This window comes from Rousettus aegyptiacus, unplaced genomic scaffold (assembly GCF_014176215.1).
Source record: "Rousettus aegyptiacus isolate mRouAeg1 unplaced genomic scaffold, mRouAeg1.p scaffold_m13_p_10, whole genome shotgun sequence".
NCBI classification, from domain to species: Eukaryota; Metazoa; Chordata; class Mammalia; order Chiroptera; family Pteropodidae; genus Rousettus; species Rousettus aegyptiacus.
In genome coordinates, this window is record NW_023416285.1 from 14,555,906 (window position 1) to 14,577,442 (window position 21,537).

General features: G+C 35.9%; 1 pseudogene; it reads left to right on the forward strand.

The window, feature by feature from the left end:
• The first annotated feature begins 11,591 nt into the window (after nt 1-11,591).
• Nucleotides 11,592-16,904, forward strand: LOC107505446 (annotated as a pseudogene).
• Nucleotides 16,905-21,537: the final 4,633 nt, after the last annotated feature.

The window sequence follows — 21,537 nt, forward strand, 5'->3', positions numbered from 1 at the left end:
TCCAAATTTTTAAATTGTTCTACGAGGTGCTTCAGGAGCTTTGCAAACATTCAATTTTAATTTCATTTTTTTTTTTACTGTTTAAAAATTGGTTATTAAAAACAAGTGATTTGATTAATGCCAGACGAGGCATTTTTCAGAGGCCTCACTCACTGCTTCATCCTCTCCCTGGTTAGAAGAACGCACAGAGAGGGTAGAATTCCTGGGGAGCCCTGCTCTGCATGAGCGGCACATGTGGATGAGGTGGGCAGGGTGGGGCGAAAAACCTATGTAATGAGTTAGTTCCTGGTCTTAATATTTCCAATATGCTGCAAACGGTAATTTCTCATTAATGACATGGATTAGACTGTTGATAATTAACCTGTCTAATGTGAATCTTCATAAAAGAAGTTTGAAAAGTGTACTGAAAAACATTTTTTTAAAAAAGTAAATGGTTTGGAATCATGAAAAAATTCTGGAAGTGAATAGTGGTTGCACAGCATTGTGAACGTATCCTTAATGATTAAAATGGTAAATTTTATGTTATAAATATCATTACAATAAATAAATTTAAGCAAATATAACTCAAATTAGCTATATATTAATTTTTATAAATTAGAGATTTCTCATGTGTTTTTCAGTTTTTATGTAGACTTTGAATAAAGCATTTCTTCTCATCTTTATTTATTTAAAGACTATCCTGAGACCAAAAGGTGATCATTTAAAAATTGTTACTGTTTACAACTAAATTTATATAAAAATCAGAATTTTCTTGGTGGTTACTAAGTAACCGAAACTAAATACAAAAACCCGTTGGGGGATGAGGCTGTCACTATTTTCCATTAGGTCTATTTCTAAACGTTTGTTTTAAATGAAAACAGCCACTGGAATGATATTTTAATAAGGAGATGTTTTAATTTTAACATATAAAGATAATTTTTGCTAAAAATGCCATTTTAATTTGTCGTATTTTATGATACTCTTAAGAGTCCCATTGCTTAGAAAAAATAGTTTGAAACCACTCTACTACATCATCTTAAAATTTTCTCTGACTTGTTTATTATAATTTAAAAATATTTAGTGTTTGAAAAGATTTATATTCTGTGGGTTGCTTTTAGCAACCAATGAAAAAATAATATAAGCAAGATATATATTTATCTTCAGAGTAGGCAAATCAAAAAGATAAAATTATTCAATAAGTCTATTCTCTGTCTTCAGCTGGCTACATGTAAATAATCGTGCACACTGGAGTTCTAATTTCTTGATGTCTGGACAGAAGAGTTATATTAATTTAACAGTTCTTAGTCTTGATCTTATAAAGTTATTTTTTTAAACCCCTTTGTTCTAATTTAATCTTCCTTTTCTAGCTGAGTGATATAGCTCTTTCAGAGAAAATGATTCATCCTTTCCAAAATATCTAGATGGGGGGGACCTCCCCCTCCCCACATTTTCATGTAGTCTTCCTGTGTATGTGTTTATTTAGGGAGATAATCATAGTTTTATCAAATCCTCAAGAGATTCTGCAAGATGTAAATAATTGCCTTCGTTCTTAACCCTTTTTTTTTCTAATGTAAATTTTGCCTATGACTCATCTAAAAGGGAATTTTTCTATGAACAGTAGGATCAGGTCACCAAGAGAAATAAAGGAACACATTTGTATCTGGTGCATTTATTTCTTCTGGGATAAACTGCCAAAACTATGTTAAAATCCCCACCCTACTATGAGAGTGCCTTTGAATTTTAATTTCTAGTTTAGTATTAAATAGGATATAGAAAAACTTATCTGAAGAAAAAAATAAACTAGTGCAAGAGAGTTTAATGATACATTTCATATTCTAATAAATATTTAAGAAGTTTAAATTATGATATCAAATGAGTTTGATATATTTCATAATAGTTTAACATCATAATAAAAGGAAATACTTAGTTGAGATCAAGAAAATAGTGTCTCTTTGTTTTTCAGTGCAGACTCTTATTTTTAAATTAAAGATAGCTTTTAGACTATTCTAAATCAAAAAATGTCAGAAGCTCCTGATTTTCTTTTCTTTCCTACTGAATACATTTGAATAAACTTTTCAATACAGTGATTTCTGTGGTTTGATAAGGCATTTAGAAGATTAACTTAGAGGTAAATGTCACTGGGCAGGTCACCTAACCCCCTAGTCTTCATTTTCTCATGATATTCAAATTAATCAATATAGCCAAATTACAGGATTAAATATGGTAACGATTATTGAGACCACCTCTCAAACTGGGAAGTTCTTTTTAATAGTATTTATTCTATTATTATATGTTATGCTACCTACAAAATCCAAAAAGAGAAAAGAGGAAGAGAAAAAAAGGCTACAAAATACAAGATTACTGACATCACCCTCATTCATCAAAACAAGCTATAATGTATTTCCTGAAAAGTTGTACTGTTGAATTTTTAACGTTTGTCTTCTACTTACTAACCCCTTACGGTAATTAAGATTCTTCAGCCCCGGACTTCATACTTAGTGGAAATAAATTTTGGTTTTGCAGCTAATAATTATGTGGTTAGAAAATGGCATTACCAAGTTGAGAGTAGCTCAAAGCATCTTATCTGGTCCATATCAACTCTTTTTTCCTCTTTTGCGTGGGATGGGAAGGCTTATTGTATGGCCTCTCTCCTTAGAAAAAGTTAAGCCTAAATGTCCTTTCAAACACGTATCTCAGTGTCCAGACTCTGGAGAGGCATTTTGTCATTTCTGTGTGGGACCCCCATCCCTAGACAAGTGTTCTAAGCCCCCATAGTCCTACTACCACCATGATAGTACCCAGGCCCTTGTAAGCTTGAACGAAGAGCATCTGCCACCTTTTTTCAGTTTTCTGTTGCAGCAAAACAAATTGCCCCCCAAATTTAGCCATTTAAATAATAAACATTAATTATTCCTACCCCACTGCCTTCCACCCTTCACCAGTATAGTAACAACTATACCTACATCGGCACTGGTGCAACCCTCACTATCAGCCTGGTTCTCTCCCCAGTTTGAAAAGAGAGAATGTAAGAAAAGGGAGAAGAGTATGATTTGGTGTCAAAGGCAAGAACTGTTCCCATATTCAATACATATATAGTAGTGGCTCCAAGGGCCATGATGCCATTAACTCAGAAAACCCTCATAAAACATGTAAAAATGGCACGTTGCCTAATGCAGATTCCAGACAAATGCTCAGTTCCATCTTTTAACCAGGTTGCTACCTCCTTAGTTTTACCTTACATAGAAATTCTTGAGCTATCTCTGTCTGAATGTAAATTGTTATGTATTTGCCCAGAGTCTAGCACAGCACCTGGTGCTCAAGAGTAGTTTGTATACATGAATAAAATTACCCACTAAAACTACATTGAAGAGTTTTGTCTAAAAATCTTTAACATATTTTTTCATCCTAGTATATTAATTTTGAAGACTGGCTTTAAACATTACCATGGGAGAGTGATTATAGAACATATACTGTGGGCTCTTGGCCAAACATATTTTTCTTTCCCACGTGTAATCTCTCTGTCCTCCAATATCCCACAATTCATTGTTCTGACTGCACTTAGAACATCCTGTCTCTACCAGATTGTGAGAACCTTAAGGGCTGGAATTTGGACTTAGCTAATGTTCCTTGATCTTGTACAGTATCTTACAAACAGCAGGTGTTCACATAAACATTTATTCATTTTGTGCAATTTCCTTATCTGAAGGACACCCTTTCTTTTGTAAAATGATATCATGAACTGAGAAGTATTGGTTGGCACATTTTCAGGTTAAAAAAAAAAAAGGAAAGAGATAGCACGGCATAGTAGAAAGAAAGTGAGTACCAATCTTGAACAGTTCTGTTGTTTTTGGACCTGTGCTCAAAAATAAAAGATTTTTTAAAAATCATTAAAAAAAAAAAAAGAAAGTAAGAAAGGAAAGATGACATCAAATAGAAGATCAGGGAAGGGTCTCTCAAATTTTGTCATTTATTTAAGTGTTTTTGAGAATCTCATTTAATCTCTGTACTTTTGAGTTTTCCCATCTGTAAAAGGAGAAAATTATCACCACCTGACTCCAAGGTGATTTCCAACGCAGTGATTCTAACATATTTGGGCACTTGAATTCTTTTAATTAGAACATCTGGGAAGAGTAAGTTCTGCTATTTGTCCTCAGTTGTCTTCTCCAAGAGGATGGACAGGTAACTATGGACACTTTATTAGTTATCTATTGATGTATAACAAATTACCCCCAAATTTAGGTGCTTTAAACAAGAATACACATTCATTCCCTTGTAGAGTTTCTGAGGGTCAGGAATTCAGGAGCTGCTTAGCTGATGGTTCTGGCTCGAGGTGTCTCAGGATATGGATGCCAAGAAGTTAGCTGAGGGTGCAGTCTTCTAAGATCTGCCTGGGGACAAAGAGCCTACTCCCAGGATGGCACATTCCCATGGCTGTGGGCAAGAGGTTCCAGTTGCACATCACGCGGACCTCCCTGCAGGGATGCTGGGGTGTCCTCACAGCATGGCAGTTGGCTTCACCTGCGAAGACTGACTAAGGGCAAAAGCAAGGAAGAAGTCACAATGCTTTTCGAGACCCAGTCTCCCAACTCATACATTGTCACTTCTGCCATATTCCGTTTGCTAGAAACAAGGTTATAGAATATACCCCACACTCTAGGGGAGAAAGATTAGGCTGCCTCTCTTAAAAGGAGGAGTATCAAAGAATTTGTGAATTCATTGTGAATTTTTCAACTTATTTTAAAACCCCCACAAAGATGTATTGTTTAAAATAGAGAGGATCAGAACATTCTGTAAGACAGAACGTGGAAGTTACAACGATGAACATTTCTAGAGTGACTCACTATTTAGAAAGCATCTCCCACATTTTCTCATCTGGTTGTCACAACAACCTAGGAGATCAACAGCATTAATGTCCCTATTTTGGAAATGAGAAAATGGAGGCTAGGTGACTTTTCTGAGGTTATTCAGCAAGTAAGTTGTGTAGCTGAGAGTTAAGCCCAGGTTTTCTGACACGAAACACAAGATCTCTTCACCACCCTACAAATGGAAACGTTGGCAGAGAGGCCTCTGCATGGACAAATGTCATTGGCAAGTCTGACCGATGATTTTTCCCATTTTATTAATTTAAATTTCTATTGTCAATCTACACACTTCTAAAATTGCTAGAGGCAATTTAGAAATAAAATATTTAAGAAGAAAATGAGAGGTAAATACTTCTAGGCACCAGAGTTGATCAGATTACATTTGGCAATAAATTTGGTTCACGTTTTTCTGGCAGTGAAGGTAAAAAGAAGAAAGATGATAGGCTACAGGAGTTTCGCTTTCTGACAAGAGCAAACATGAGTGTTATCATTCCCTAAAACTAAATTCGAGAAAGAATTTATCACATGGATCTGTGTAGAGATAATACCACTTGACATTGTGGTCAATATCTTGAATCATGCTATGTGAATGACATTCTCATACCAACCCTGATTATAAAGAGAGGACACATCTTACTCTCGACTTGGTGAATATATTTGAGCAAGAGGCTAAGGAAAATGTGGCCCTGGCATGTTGTTCTCTCATGTCTTTACAAAATTAAGGATGGGAATTGGAGAATATACATGAATGGATGGTTAATCTGTCCGCTGGACATCTCTCTTAAATGTCAGGAGTCATAAGGGGGAGTCCTTGAATGAGTTGCTCAATTGCATTTCTGTCACTTGACATCCTCTAATGGGCACTTGTAGTACAAATGTTCTATATTGTTAATTAAATTAGGGGCCTTGGATATTTGCCGTAAGGGAGCAAGAGATGTTACTATAATGTCATAGAAAAATGTAAAATCAATAAGTCGGACCACATGAACTCTAAAGTCACTTTTAGGGCCAAAATGCAATGACCCTCTGACTTTAAGAGTGAGATGGCAATATGCGTTCTTGCTGTAATGGAGAGCTGGTCCGCTTTTGCCAGCGTGTGAGAAGCAGTACTGTACTACTGTTGAAAGCCTTGGCCATTTTTTTCCTCTGCAAGGAATTTCGAATATGGCCAAATTTCTGTGTTAGTGACTGACTGAAACCAAAGCTTTACACCGCATGACATAGGATCCTGGAATAGATAACTTTAGCCTGAAAAAAAGTTAAGGCAGGTGCAAGCAGCTGTCCAATCCTGCCATAAAAGAACTCAAGTCTAGCTCTAGTAATGATGTGCCTTCTTCCAAGTATTCCAGTTCTATCTGGATCTCTCTAGTTAGCTGAAAAATACACTCTAAATAGTCCCCCCAAAGAAGATGACTTAGTGTACTTTTATTTAGATATTATAGTACTTATTAATGTTTCCATTTATTAATGGGAATCCTCCTTCCAGAATAGAATTATAAATAAAATACATAACACTTAATAGCACTTATTTTTTTTAAAACCAATAGGTCTTCCTCCAAGGAAGTAGATAGATAACAAAGTCAATAATCTTTCATTTAAAAAAATTAAATTGTTCTCCTTGGACATTGTTTATGTGCCCTGAGCAAATGGGTATTCACTTATAAATTTATTACTTATAGATATTTCTATAATGTCTGGTTGAGAACAATTGCAGAAGATATGACTAATTTGCATGTTAAAAGTAAAGAGATATGAGTATTAGTCTGTGTGTAACTATCCAGAGTCCAGAAAAGGAGGCCATCAGAGTGGAGAAACTATTTGTCAGAATGACTAGTAGATTTATTCTCTTCCACACTAGTGACATCTAGTTGCCTTTCTGATTCAAAAGGACATTGTTCTGTACAATATATTTTTTACATCAAATAGAATTCTAAATATTACTTTTCATGGTGTATAGAAAAGTTCAAAAGTTGGAAAACTGCTGAAACACGTTATTACAAAGTGGTCATTTAGAGTAAAAGAATAGGCTTAACAATTGTACAAACTTTAGAGCAAGGGAAAGAAATTAAGAAATTAACTTGTCGTGGGTGAGATCTATTCTGGGAAGTTGTATGAACTGAGCAAATATCTGCTAGGAGGAAAAGCTAGTGAAGGCCCTTCTGAGCAGAGAAAACAAATGGCAAGGCAAGCTGATATTTCCGTATTCAGGAATGAAAGACATTTGAATATAGCTGGAGCGCTGAACTCGGGGAGAGGAGCGTGTGAGCAGAAGCCGCATGCTGTAGGGCCTTATGGGCCGGTTAGGGATCCTTCCACTGCTCTGCTCAGGCCTCTCCTCAGGCCCCAGTCAGCTCACAGCATCTTCCTTTCTCCTTGACTGTAGGCCTCCAGGACTCTGCTACCTTTCCTCCCTTTGATAGCTGTCACCACCCACTTTTTCTCTTGCATCTGAAAGATGGCGCCCCCTCAAGCTCCCAGCTTCTTTGTTACTACAAGATAGAACAAAGCCTTTTTGTTAAAGAATTTCCAGTGCTAATTATCACGGCAAAATGCTTGAGGAATTACAGAAATAGGCAAGAGACAATGTATATGGGAAGTTTTGATTTAAGAGTTACATAATCTGATTTACACTTTTAAGAGATCACTCTGGGGTGTCTTGTAGAGAATGGATTGTGAGGGATAAAGGTGGAGTAGAAGTAGGGAGAAGATGGGAAGGTAATGCAGGTACTTGAAAAGAGGTGATGGTAATGGATTAGGATGTAGTGGGGAGACAGTTAAGATTGTTAAACATGGGTTATTGTTTGAGAATAGAATCAGCAAGACTTACCAATGGATTAGGGGGCTGACGCCGGAAAGAGAGGAATCAAGGATGAACCACTGCACACCTGAGTGCTGTCCTGTTTACCAGTCTCTGCCCTTCCTACAAATGATCTCTTCTAGACATTTCCTCTGGACCGACTAGCTCTGGACTTTGGAATGAATTGCTGTAAATAATTGAAAATATTTAAGTAGAAAATCGACAAGATAATTTTTCGCCTCTTCCATTAGGCTTATCTTTCTTCATCAGAATGGCTTTGTTTCATGATGATAAGTATGGCTGCTGTCCAGGAAGAAAGGGTGTGAGTGTATGTGGTGTGTGTGTGTGTGTGTGTGTGTGTGTGTGTGTGCACGTACACATGTGTGCACACATGCATGGGGAAGAGGAGTGCTTCTCTCACATTCGCAGTATGAATTGCTTTGTCAGGTTAGTACTCATCTGCTTAGGAAGCAGACAGTTGGTCTTTGATGTGATGAAGAGCAGGACCAGAGAGCACTGATGAGAGGGTAGTGAGGGAAAAAGGCTGATAGTGGTAGAAGAAGTAAAAGTATGTGCACCTTTACCCTGCTTCTCCCAGTCCCCTCTCCCAAAGAACTGGTTCTGTGAAAAAAGGAAGTGTGCTGAAGGTCTGTCGACCCCCCTCGACCATGCTGCACCAAGGAAGAATCAGTCACAGAACTGACTTAGGGTTCGGAGAAGAGGTGAGGGTTGTAGGTTTTCAGCAGTTGGGTCCTGTCTGCCCAATATTCATGTGATTCAAGCATGTTTGAAGGGAAAGAAGGAGCCTCCGAAGGGGTTCCCGCCCTCCACAATCTGAGTTGGGTTCACATTCAGATTGTGATGCTGTAGAGTTACCCCTGGGGTGAAATGAGAAGAATTGTATAATTGTATAACCACAGTAAATCAGTATACTCCTACAATGCTCATTTGGAATCAGTAATTGAGACAACAGATTCTTCCTGTTTGCTAGATCTGCGAAGATAGCACCTGAATTCATGAGCCCAAATGAGTCCATAAGGGTGCAATGGAGAGAAAGTATTCCCTCTGCCTCCACTGAACATCCATCCTTTGGCTCTGCCTTAGGAGTTTACAGGGACTCATTTGACTCCTTGAATTCACCGTTTCTATAATCACTAGTAGTAGGAGTGTAGCTTCCTGATGTCATTGTTTCTGTAGAATAGAAAAGTTGCTAGTATTTATCACAATGATCTCCAGCTATGGTTACAAAGACACAAGACTGTCAGTCACGTCCTTCCCTACCCCTCCTCTAATGATGCTCTTGTTTTTGTTTTGTTTTGTTTTTCTTTTTTTTTTTTTCTGGCACTACAAAACTAGAAGTAGTTTTGGGCCTAAAACTCCACTGTTGAATATAGCTGCTAAGCGTAAAGCTGTGAATGATGTCACTGTTTGGGGGCAATATTAATCAGGCTCAATACTAGTCAAGTCACTTAGTGAAGAAGGGCAATGCTTAGGGCATTTATTTATTCATTTATTCTTCACCCTAGTTCATAAAAGTTTTAAGGAAACTGCCATATATGAGCCATTAATATCTTATTCTTAATCTCGATGAATAACAAACGATTTTATTTTAACCAGTGACATTATGTTACATTTTATTTTTTTCTAAGTACAGTATTTTCCTTTGTACCTAATATAAGGTTTGCATGTGCAGTTAGCTACCTACCACACCATTTCTGAAGATCAATGTCAACAATCAAAGAAAGAGCTTAATGCAGAGGCCATAATTCATTGTGCATTCTGTTAACAAGCAACATCCTTTTAAAATAGCAATAGTGCTTTCAAGGTCCTGTTATTATTCAGACAAGGACTCAAAGCAATCGCTTTCTTGGCATACATAGGAGACCAAACGTAAGATGTGTTCTGTGGGCAACTGTCTGCTTATTTTCTTTCCTAGACGAGTGGTTAACCCATGTTGCCTATCCTGTGTTTATAGAATTCCAGAAAGGTTACGTCATAGAAATCACTGGTGTGTGTGTGTGTGTGTGTGTGTGTGTGTGTGAGAGAGAGAGAGAGAGAGAGAGAGAGAGAGAGAGAGAGAGAGAGAGAGAGAGAGATTTATAGAGAGAATGTAAACTGAAACATCTTGAGGAAAAATCCACCAGTTTATGGTGACTGAGTATTACATGTGTTGTCTATTGTGTTCACTGCTTTCCATTTTATAAGGAGTGGAGAGTAAAAGAATATATCCAAGGGACAGCAGGAGGAAGAGCCAGAGCAGGGACATCTAAAATCAGACACACTGATTTATTAAGTCTATCATTAAGTCTTTAATTTGTTCCTAAAATCTTAAGGGGTTCTTTAATTAGCATCAGATCCTAAAATAAACAAAGAATATGAGGGGGGGGGGGGGCGGGAAACTAGAATTTCTTAGAAGGAAAAAGTCTCAAGGGAGCTTTTATATTTTTAATATTGCCTTAAAAGAGTTGCTATTATACTGTTTATTCCCAGGAACATAACTTTTTTGGGGGTGTAGTGAATGGACTATTTTAAATTCAAGGTTTTGTTTCTGATTTTAAAATCAAAGTTAGCACAATAACTAAAGAAAATGGTTTTCCTGATATCCATAACACAGATTAACTCACCCACCTAACTCACCCACTGAACTAGCTATAGGCCATTTTGAAAACATTCCCTAATTCTTGGAAATTGCATGCTTTCTCTTATATTCTTTCAAACACTAATCCTTGGGGAAAAAACGTATCTTCTCTCATTTTCTATTCAATGTTTGCTATTGTAAACTAAGTAAGGCCTTTGAAAAAATGCAAACTTAAGTTTAACCCACAATTGAGTCTTATATCCTGTAGTCTTGGAATTTTAAAATTTCATTCAAAACACACATTATAAACAAAGTCTCCCAAATGACCATCTAGAGAGGAATGTGGCAAAAATCCAGAAACTATTGTAATATTTGGAACTAGCATAAGCACAAATAATCAGTGTGTTTTTTCAAGAGGGGATTATGGGTTGCAGTTTTACAAACCCTGCGGGATTTGCATGAGATAGACAAAGCTAAATTCCATACTAGTTGTGTGCCTCCAAAAGAAATCAAACCCTTTATAGTGAATCAAAAGGAAGAAGAGGTATTAGAAGGATCTTCTTAATAACTAATATTTGTTCAATATAACCATAACTTGAGGAAACATCCTGGCTTAGAAATTCCTATAAAACTCAGGTTCAAAGCAATATGCTTGACAAGCTTGTCTTTTAACACGCCTGTTCTTTAAAGCATTAGTTTGGTATTATTAACAGTGTAGAGTGATTCAGGGTTGGGGGCGGGGGGAGTTGTGGAGAGGACAACGAAGGACAACACCAAAAATGATATCATCAAGTCAGGAAAGTCCAAATTTTAGAGGCAGGAAGATCAATGTAGTTATTGAAATACAAAGCAATATTCTGAAAAAGCGCTTGTAAGAAGTAATTCCGTAAAATGAATTTGAGTAGAATTAAGACTACCCATTTCAGAGGCTTCTGAGATCTTGACTTCCAAGGGAAAAAGTAGGGCAGAGAAGCCTGTATTGGTGCCTCAAAATATGCAACTTGCCCTGTAGAAACATCACATTTCCCTCTTGCTCCAAAAAAAGAAAGAAAGAAAGAAAGAGAGAGAGAGAGAGAGAAAGAGAGAGAGAGAGACAGAGAGAGAGAGAGAGAGAGAGAGAGAAAGAAAGAAAGAAAGAAAGAAAGAAAGAAAGAAAGAAAGAAAGAAAGAAAGAAAGAAAGGAAAGAAGAAAGAAAGAAAGAAAGAAAGAAAGAAAGAAAGAAAGAAAGAAAGAAAGAAAGAAAGGAAAGAAAGAAAGAAAGAAAGAAAGAAGAAGTAAAAGAGAACTCCAAAAAAGGAAGGGAGAAATGAAATGAATACTTTATACCTATAAAGATAAAAGAATTAGGGGCAGGGCAGGGGAGGGAGAGTCAACTAAGAAGCTGCAAACTAGTGAATTTCAAAATGATTCTTAGCAAAGTCTGATGTTATCATATCTTGTGTGTTTCTCATTTTATAACTCAGTCAAATTTAAATGTCTACTCAACTCATGACCTGTTTAGAAATACATTCTTATCCAGAGGATTCACCCTGAATTTAATGCTTATTTTTCAATATCATTATTAACATGTAGTATAGATCCGCAGACACCGATGGTATCTAATATTTTTCTGACTATAAATAATTGAATGTGAGTAGATTTCACCACCCTCGTAATGTTTCAGTTTCAGTTTTAATGTAACATTCTGAGAATTTTTTTGGAACTAATTTAGCACTTTAGGCCGTTTTGCTTTTAATCATCATGAAAATGTATCATTTCACTAGATGGAACAAAGGAAAAAGATTTTCTTTATATACATTGTACTAGTTTTATAATATACAAACAGGAATTGCATTATCCTGACGAACGACAGCAGCTTCTCAGAAAAGATAGATAAGACTACTTTTAAAATAATTCAGTATTCACTCCCATCACTAATAGATAATTATCTCTGAATATTCGTTCTGATAATATGTGACCTTATAGGCAGAATGAAATGGGAGGTTATAATTTTTTAGCAATGCTGAAACGTTTATGCCCAAACTCCATGATATACCCTAACTCCAAATTATAGGCTAACTGGTGGTGTACCTAAAAAGATTCTTGACTTGGAGGCACAATGGTTTAAGTCTGGTTTGCTCGCTTCTGAGCTTAGCGTCCGTGGGCAAATCACTTGAACTTTGGGAGCCTCACCTCCATCTCCTATAAAGTAGAGATAAAAACACCCAGCTCCCAGTGCCACATTTCTGTTGGGGGCAGTGGATTATAAACATGAACAGCTGGTTTGCGCATTGCCCATTTATGACTGGCGCTCATAATTTGATTGCTCATAGCTTTCCTTTGCTCATGTAGACTTTACCAAAGAAATGTAGAACTACCCGTCTGTGCTTTTGAAAGACTTTGGTATCTATACAACCAGTCTAAAGAATGAATTAAAATTGGAAAGTTTGTGGGTTTGAAATTGGAAAGGTTGTGGATGCTTTGGGGGCTGAGGCCCGGCTATGCTATAGAGAAAGAAGCTTTAGCTTTGGTGTAGGCAGCCTTTGCCATGACGGCCTGGGGAAGCCTGGTAGCCAAACAAGGCCAGCGCTTTCAGGTGGGCTGAGCGGACTTGGAGGAGGCAGCAGGGGATGAAGTGACCAGGTCACTGGACAGGGACACTCACTGTGCCCAGTCAGTTATTTGGACAAGCAAGTGTCTGATACCAGTATGTAAGAGACAGACTGGATCCTGGTGGACAAACGCTTGCTGCTGGGGCATTCATTGCCACGGGTCCCCTCAAACAGACTCCCATGCACTTCTTCATCGTGTACGTGGCAGACAACACTATTTCCATCTTCTCTACTCTGATGGTATGCATGACGGCTTGGCCACCCATTCAGGCTGATACAGCCACTTTCAAGATGCTAGGAAGTCCAAGCCAGAAGTTTCTTCAGGGTTTGGTGTATCTCATTAGAAACCTCATGGTTTTGGCATTGGGTGTTTGTGAGCGTCAGTCTGCAGGACTATTGCTTATACCTGAGCCTTCACTGAGCCCCCTGAGAGGATAGGGTTCAGTGGCGGAGGACTGCTTCTATGAGCCTGAGAAAAATAGCACCTGGAGTCTGTGAATTTGGAAATCATTTACAACCTTCTTCACGCCATGTGGCTCCTCCTCAGCATATTCACCCCGAACATTATCACTCGCGCTGAAAAGAACCAAAAGCGCTCTTTTCTCCACTGTGAGGAGACACATCCTAGAAAGATGATATGCATATCATTATAAATGCAAAGAAGCTATACTGAAAATAACATAGAAAGCGTTTCCAGTATTGAGCAAAACAACAAATAAAACCATAACTCTGGGTTAACAAAAAGAATGGCTGCTGCTAAATCAAGAAATACAGCAGCATCTCCTTTCAGCAAATTAAATGATTGAGAACAATGTTTTAAAAAACTGTACAAGTTTCCCTTAAAATATTTTCCTTACTATTTCCCTTCTATTTAACACAAGCTGGGACATAAAAATTCTGTTGGAGAAACTTGCGGAAGATATGAGAAACTAATGTTGAATTCTGATTATACATGATGAGAAGAAAAATAAACCAGACAAAAAGAGCACATAGAAATTGTAAAGGTTGTTGCTCTCTCCTTATATTGCTTAATAACTTTTATTACAAGAATTAAACCATTAAAGTACTTTGAGCAGTTTAAGTACAATGAAAGGAATTTACTATTCAGAGGGCGGTGAACCTGAACAGTCAGGTTTCCTCTCCCCCTAGCGTTTTTCACTCCTGTTTAATTTTTCACATAGCTTTTATCATTATTTAAAGTGATCTTATTTATTTATCCTTTTATTATCCGTGTCTCCATCCTTGAACACAAGTCCCCTGGGCACAGTGATTTTTGTCGCATTTGCTCAAACCTGTTCCCCCGTGCCTGAAACAGTGCCTGGCTCTTAGTTGGTGTTCAGCAAATATTTCTTTTTGAATAAGTGGATGACAAGAATAGATTCGGTAAGGTGAAAGTCGAAGGAGATAAACTGAGCCATCAGGGCCTTGAATGATGTAAGTATTCGGTGTAGTAGAAGCTATAAGGAGACCACTGAGTCACCTGCTGGCACATTTAGGTCACATTGAGACAGTCAGTTTATCTGGCCCGTGCTTCCAGACAGAGGCCTTCATGATGAACTTAAGAAATTCGCAAATTAATTAATTAATTAATTAACAGATCACAAAAACTGTTTAATTAATTAATTACAAATTAATTAATTAATTTACAAAATTATGCCCTAAAACATCCAAACAGGGAGGGAACTTAGCCAACTGGATGCCTACTTTGTCCTAGATATTTTGTATGCATGTTACATGTGTTTTTTAAGGTTCACTACAAACACATGAGGTAGATAATATTATCCTCCTTTTTCAAATGATCCCAGAAGTTAAGGAACGTACCCAAGGTTACCTGGGTGATGCATCATATGGCTGCCATTAAGTTTCTTTAGTAACTGTTATGAGTCCAAATTAAAAATGCAGACATCGTTACATTCGGTTTAGATATTTTTTTTTTCTCAGATTCTATTTGTGCTGGGGCTTGATAATGATTGCTGTAAAAGAAAGCTGATTATGGAATATTCCTGGAAAGATAGCGAAGAAACTGGTAATAGGATTTTCTTTTGAGAGGGCAGCTGAGTCCCTGGGAAACCATGGCCGGAGGGAGTCTTACTTTTCGCTGAATTTAGTGTTGCCAACTAAAATACAGGATGCCCACTTGAATTTGAATTTCAGATAAATAACAAATATTTTTCAGTATAAATATGTTTCAAATTCTACATGGGACAATTTATACAAATTTTTTTTTGTCATTTATCTGAAATTTAACTGTAACTGCGTGTCCTATATTTTTGTTTGCCAGCTCTAGCAACCCTAGGTGCATTCCTTGCTTTGAATTTTAAATTTTGACCCATAAGTACATATTACCCATTCTAAAAATAATAAAATTTATAGAAAATAAAGAAGTTTTTGTGATCTGTTATATATTTAATGGCAATTTTAATGAAGGACTAAAAGTAGCCGTGATATAGATGGAAGTTTGATTTGAGGCCTAAGGAAAATTTTTCTGAGTTATAAAAGGACTAAATTTGCAAAGTTGATTTTGATGGCATGCGTTTTGCCAGAAGAGTACACCTAAGGTCACGGGTGGGGAATGTCTGAAAACACATCTGATGGAATTGCAGTCATCGGAGCCCTGAAGGTGACACCTCAATCATGGATCCTGGGATGAGACTAAGTCAGAAGAAGAAATAGTTATTTGAATTCCAGGGTATCTCAGCTCCATTAAGGTAGAGCCTTAAATTGACTAAACTTTAGAGCTGTGAGGAATCTTTGGGATTTTCATTTCAATGTCTTCATTCTTTCTTCTCATTTGAAAATAAGGAAGTTCTTTTCCAACTTTGCCCCATCCCCGCCCCCATCCTCAGCTCTCCAGAGTGGCCTGGAGGTGGTTTCCTCCTGATTCTTGGGTGCTCACAGTAACATTAGCATACCCATTATTCAATTTCCCTTACAAGTCCCCAGGTCTTTAGGTTCTTAATTCACCGGTGGTAATGAGGGATAAAGTGACCCAGCAGGCCAGCATAGGGCAGGGTATAGGGAAAGTTATAGGAGCCCTAGCATTCATGTTCTAGCTTCATCCGTAACTGTGAGTGTGAGCCAAGGAGAGTTACTTAATTCCTCTGGATCATAGTTTCCTGAGCTATTAAAAGGTGAGTAGGAGTCCTGTTCAAGGGTGTGGGAGGATCAAATAAGATCATGTACATAAAGTCCCTTGGATTAAGTTGGTACTCAATAATTTCATCTATCCTTTGTATCTTAAAATAAGATCAGTCCACTTCTGAAATGTTAAGGAATCTTATCCTTGTCAGAAATAGAATCTCAAACTTACTGTTGAAGCTAGAGGGTAAATCAACTGACATAGTTACAACTATTACTTAATTTTCTATGAAGTCTGTTATATATTTGCCTGCACTTGAACATTTACATCAGCCTATGACTAAGATAAAGATTATGATCACGGTGATTTTTAAAGCATCTCATTGAATAAAGATAAATTTTGATTTTTTTCTGCATTTTTTTTGTTTGTTTACAGCTTTATTGGAATACACTTCACATACCATACAATTCACCCATTTAAAATGCACATTCCATGGTTTTTAGTATATTCACAGAGTGGTACAACTATCCCACAAACAATTTTAAGACATTTTCATTACTCCTAAAGAAGTCCTATACCCTTTATCAGTCACTCACAACACCACCAACCTCCAAACTCCCTAGCCCCAGACAACCATTAACCTGCTTTCTATCTCTACAGATGTGTCTATTCTGGACACTCCATATAAAGAATCATACGATATGAGACCTTTGTGACTCGCTTTTCATTTAGTGTGTTTTTCAAAGTTCATCTATGTTGAAGCATGTGTCAGTACTTCATTTTGTTTTTTTTTTTTGGCTTAAAAATCTTCCATTTTATAGATATACCACATTTTATTTAATCTATTTTTCAGTTGATGAACATTTGAGTTTTTTCTACTTTTTAGGTATTATGATTAATGCTGCCATAAAAGTTCACGTACGAGTTTTTGTGTGGATATGTGTCTTCGCTTCTCTTGGGTATATATTTAGGAGTGGGGTTGCTGGATCATATGGTAACTTTTATTTTAATTTTCTCAGGAACTGCCAGACTGTTTTTCAAAGTGGCTTTATTTTACATTCCCACTAGCAATGTATGAAGGTTTCTATTTTCTCCATCCATGCCAACACTTGTCATTGTCTGTCTTTTTGATTATTGCCATCCTAGTGGGTGTGAAATGGTATCTCATTGTGGTGTCGCTTTGCATTTCCCTGATGGCTAATGCTGTTGAACATTTTCCCATGTACTTATTAGCCATTTGCAAATCTTCTTTGGAAAAATGTCTATTTAGATCTTTTGCCCATTTTTAAATTGGATTATCTGTCTTTTTATTATGTAGTTTTAAAAATTCTTTATTATTTATACATTTGTGTATTTTAGATACTAGATCCTTATCAGATATATGATTTGCAATTTTCTCCCATTCCGTGAGACATATTTTTCACTTTCTTGAGGGTGTCCTTCGAAGCACAGAAGTTTAGTTTTGATGAAGCCGAATTTATTATTTTTTCTTTTGTTGCTTGTACTTTTGGTGTCATATCTAAGAAACTTAGATATAACTTGCTAATGTCTTGCTAATCTAAGATCATGAAGAATTACCCTTATACTTTTGTCTAAGAATTTCACAGTTTTAGTTTTTACATTTAGGTCTATGGCCCAGTTTAAAGCCATTTTCATGTGTTGTGAAGTTCTGGCCCAACTTTATTCTTTAGCATGTGAATATCCAGTTGGCCCTGCACCATTTGTTGAAGACTGTTTTCCCCACCTTAAGTTGTTTTGGTATTCTTGTTGAAAATCAATTGACCATAAATCCGAGGTTTTGTGTCTGGACTCTCGTTGATTTATAGATTTACCTTATGCCAGCACTGCGTAGTCTTGATTATTGTAGATTTGTAGTAAGTTTCGAACAGAGGAAGTATAAAACCTTAGACTTTGTTCTTTTTCACAATTGTTCTGACTACTCTGGGTTCCTTGAATTTCCATATAAATTTGAGAAATGGTTTGTGAATTTCTGCAAAGTGGACAGTTGGAATTTTCAAAGTGATTGTGTTGAATCTGTAGATCAATTTGGGGAGTGTTGCCATTTTAATAATAGTATCTTTCAATCCATGGACGTGGGATGTCTTTCCATTTATTTAGCTCTTTTAAAATTTCTTCCAACAATGTTTTAAAGTTTTTCAGAGTATAAAACTATGCTTCTTTTGTTAAATTTCTAAGTATTTTATTGTTTTTTAAGTTATTGAAATGGTATTGTTTTGTTAATTTTTTTTCTGAATGGTCCATTGCAAGCATAATCGAAAGACAATTGTATACTGACCTTGTAACTTGCAACCTTGCTGAACTTGAATATTAGCTCTAATAATTTTTATTAGAGTCCTTAGAATTATCTATATATAAGATCATGTCATCTGCAAATAAAAATAGTTTTACATCTTCTTTTCCAATTTGGATGCCTTTTGTTTCATTTTATTGCTAAGTTGCCTAGTTAGAACCTCCAATACAATGTTGAATAGAAGTGATAAGAATAGAAATCCTTGTCTTTTTCCTGATATTGGAAAGGATCAGTCTTTTACCTTTAAATATGATGTTGCTTCTGAATTTCTCTCATAGATGCTCTTTATCAGTTTGAGGAAGTTTTTTCCTAGTTTGTTTGATATTTGCTAGTATTTTTTTGAAGATTTTTGTGCCTATATTTATAGGTCCGTAGTTTTCTTTTCTTATGACATCTTTTGTGAATTATTTAAAAAAATAATTAACATGGCAAAAAATCCACAAGGGCATTAGGTTTTCTCCTGCCTTGGCCACCCATCTTTAGCCACTCACTGTTATTAGTTCATATGATACCTACATACATACATATGTACACATGTATGTGTGTGTGTGTGTGTGTGTATATATAATTTCCAGCTGTTAAAAATCTTTTTGCATTCCTTAGCACTTACATTTTTATAATTTATCAAAATTATAATCTGATACTCTGCACATTTGACACAAGATATTTTCTATCAGGTTGCAATAATAAAATAATTTAAATTTCTATAGCAAAAAATAAAGACCTCACTAACAATCATAAATTACATTTCAAGAAGTGTAACTTGTGCAAGTCATGTTCTCTGAGCCTCATCTGTAACAGGGATAAATTTACTTACCTGTACCTTTGTCCTGAGTGCTGACCGAAATGTTTTTAGAAAGGTTTAGGATAGTGTAGACTCTCATATTTATTTCACTTCACAAATTACGTATCACAGTATCTCTTTAAATAGAAAGTTGATCTGCTGCGTGTTAGATTAGCATAATTTTTGAAAACCCTCTATTGCGTAAAAGTAAATACTTCCATTGTAATCTGATTTTCAGAAGTTTTCTTTCGGTTCTTAAGTTCTTTGTTTTTACCTAGATTATGTGATTTGTTGCCTATTTCGGAAACTTGGAAAGTACCATGCAAATACAGTTATAGCTGTGCTAGTTAAAAATAAAATACTTAGTGTTTGTTGGTGAAGGAAAATATGATGCTATGTAGGTAAAACTGTGTGATGAAAATCAGATCCATATTTCAGAAGCACATTTCTGGAGAACTTTGGACTTGTAAAGTAGGAGCCAAATGCTTTTCCCAGACGATAGATTATAACTCTTACTGAAATCAAAAATAATTCTGAGGGCAGAATTTAAGCCAAGTATTTGGAAAACTGGAAGAAAAAAAAGGATGCATGTATAAATTTCTAGAATTTTCCAAAGTACTTAATGCGAGGTGATTTGTAGTTAAGATCTTGAGAAATATTTTTCCATTAGTGAGATATTTATAACACCTTAAAAAAATTTAGTTTACCTTCTACTGGATGCTAATAATGATTACATTTAAATAATCTTTAAGTAGAAAAAATGTATATAGGACAATACCAGTTATAATACCTAAGGAATCTTTAAACATTCCTTTAAATTCTCTAATGCATTTTATGAATTAAATACATCATTTTGAAATTCAGATAAAACTTTTCAGACACATCTACTGCATAAAACTAAGTCTGTACTCCATATTTAGTAATAGCTTAATTAAAAATTATCTTTTTTCTGCAGTAATTTCACAAGATTTTTAAATTTTCCCATGTTGAATGACAATTTAAAATTTATTAAAATGAAAAATATTGACATACTGACATAATGGTAATTATTCAAACTGGCAATGTACAACGTTTATTATAATGTTCAAGGGGATTCTCAGTTAGTCAGATGCCTTTGACAGGGTTAAGTATTTTACAAGATAGGTATTGTTTAATATCTCTCACTATTTGTCAGTGCTTGGACAGAATGGTTCCAAAGTTGATCTTCTTAGTCCTGAGTCTATTTTGGACCAGGGTGCTAGCCACAAAGGTTGATGTTTATCATTACACTATCTGTGTCACAAAGCAGCACAGATGCAAAGTGAAACCTTTCTGGTAGGCTCTTTGTAAAACTGATAAAGGCCATCTGTGTCCAAAGTTAATAGTAACTTAAGCCAGAACAGAAAATGTAGGGATCTTTTTGTGTTCTAATGATTTGCTATATAACCACTGTCAAATTTTTACAAATAAATGAGCTGACTAAAAATAAATACAATGAATTTATTTGGAGACAATTCTATTTAATTATCTACATAATTATCTAATTTGATCTGTGTAACAAATCTCTAAGGGAGTTAGCATTAGTCCATTGCATAGAAAATTGAACACTAGCATGTGTGAGGTACATTTACCAAGTACCTATTGTATACCCAGTTATTTCACATAATATCTCAACTAATTCTCAAAACGACCCTAAGAAATAGATCTTGTACTTCCCATTCACAGATGAGGAAAAATTAGCTAGCCCAAATTTCGCCAGCTAGTGAAGGTAGACTCAATGGTAGAAGGAGTCCAATGATGCTCTTTCTTTCATACCTCAGTTGTTTTTTTTTTTTTTTTAACTATGGGTGTTCAACATTGCCTCAACCCAGAACCTCCAAACACTGCAATTTATAATATATGGAAAAGGGAAAAGTTTAGGAAGTCAAAATTTAGATATATTCCTTTATAAATAGATCACTGGAATTTTAGGATTCACATGGTATTGTCATTTTTTTTTTGTACGGATAGTGTTAATTGCCTTTATCTTGTTCATGTCATAAAAAGAACAAGATGTATCAGTCACACATAAAAGTATTTTCTTCCAATTACATTAGCTATGAAAACTTCTGACAAATTCTTAGATGTGTACACATTCTTCTCACAAAACATGCATTTGATTCCATTCACATTCGACATCACTAGAGTAAATGGCCCATGCTTTTCATTGCTTACCCTTCTTGAACTGCTGCACATGTTAGGAAATTAAGCAAAGCTTAACTTCAGCTGAAAAAAAAAAACAACAAATTTCCAAAGAATTCTGTGAAAAATCAAACCCAATTGGAAAGAAAAGGGTGAATATTTATTTTTGTTCCTTGAGTTCTCCCAAAGCTCATCAGTCTCTTCTTCGTGTCTTGCAATCCTAAAGTTAGAGCTTCTTCTCCTTACAGAATTACATAGTCTGATGAAATCCTTCTTTACACTGCCAATCTTCCATGTATTTTATTAACCTTGATTAACACTTAGTAGAAAATAGTAGGGATACCGTTTTTGGAAAAAGGGAGAGGCATAAAAATGAAAGAAAACCATGAATTAAG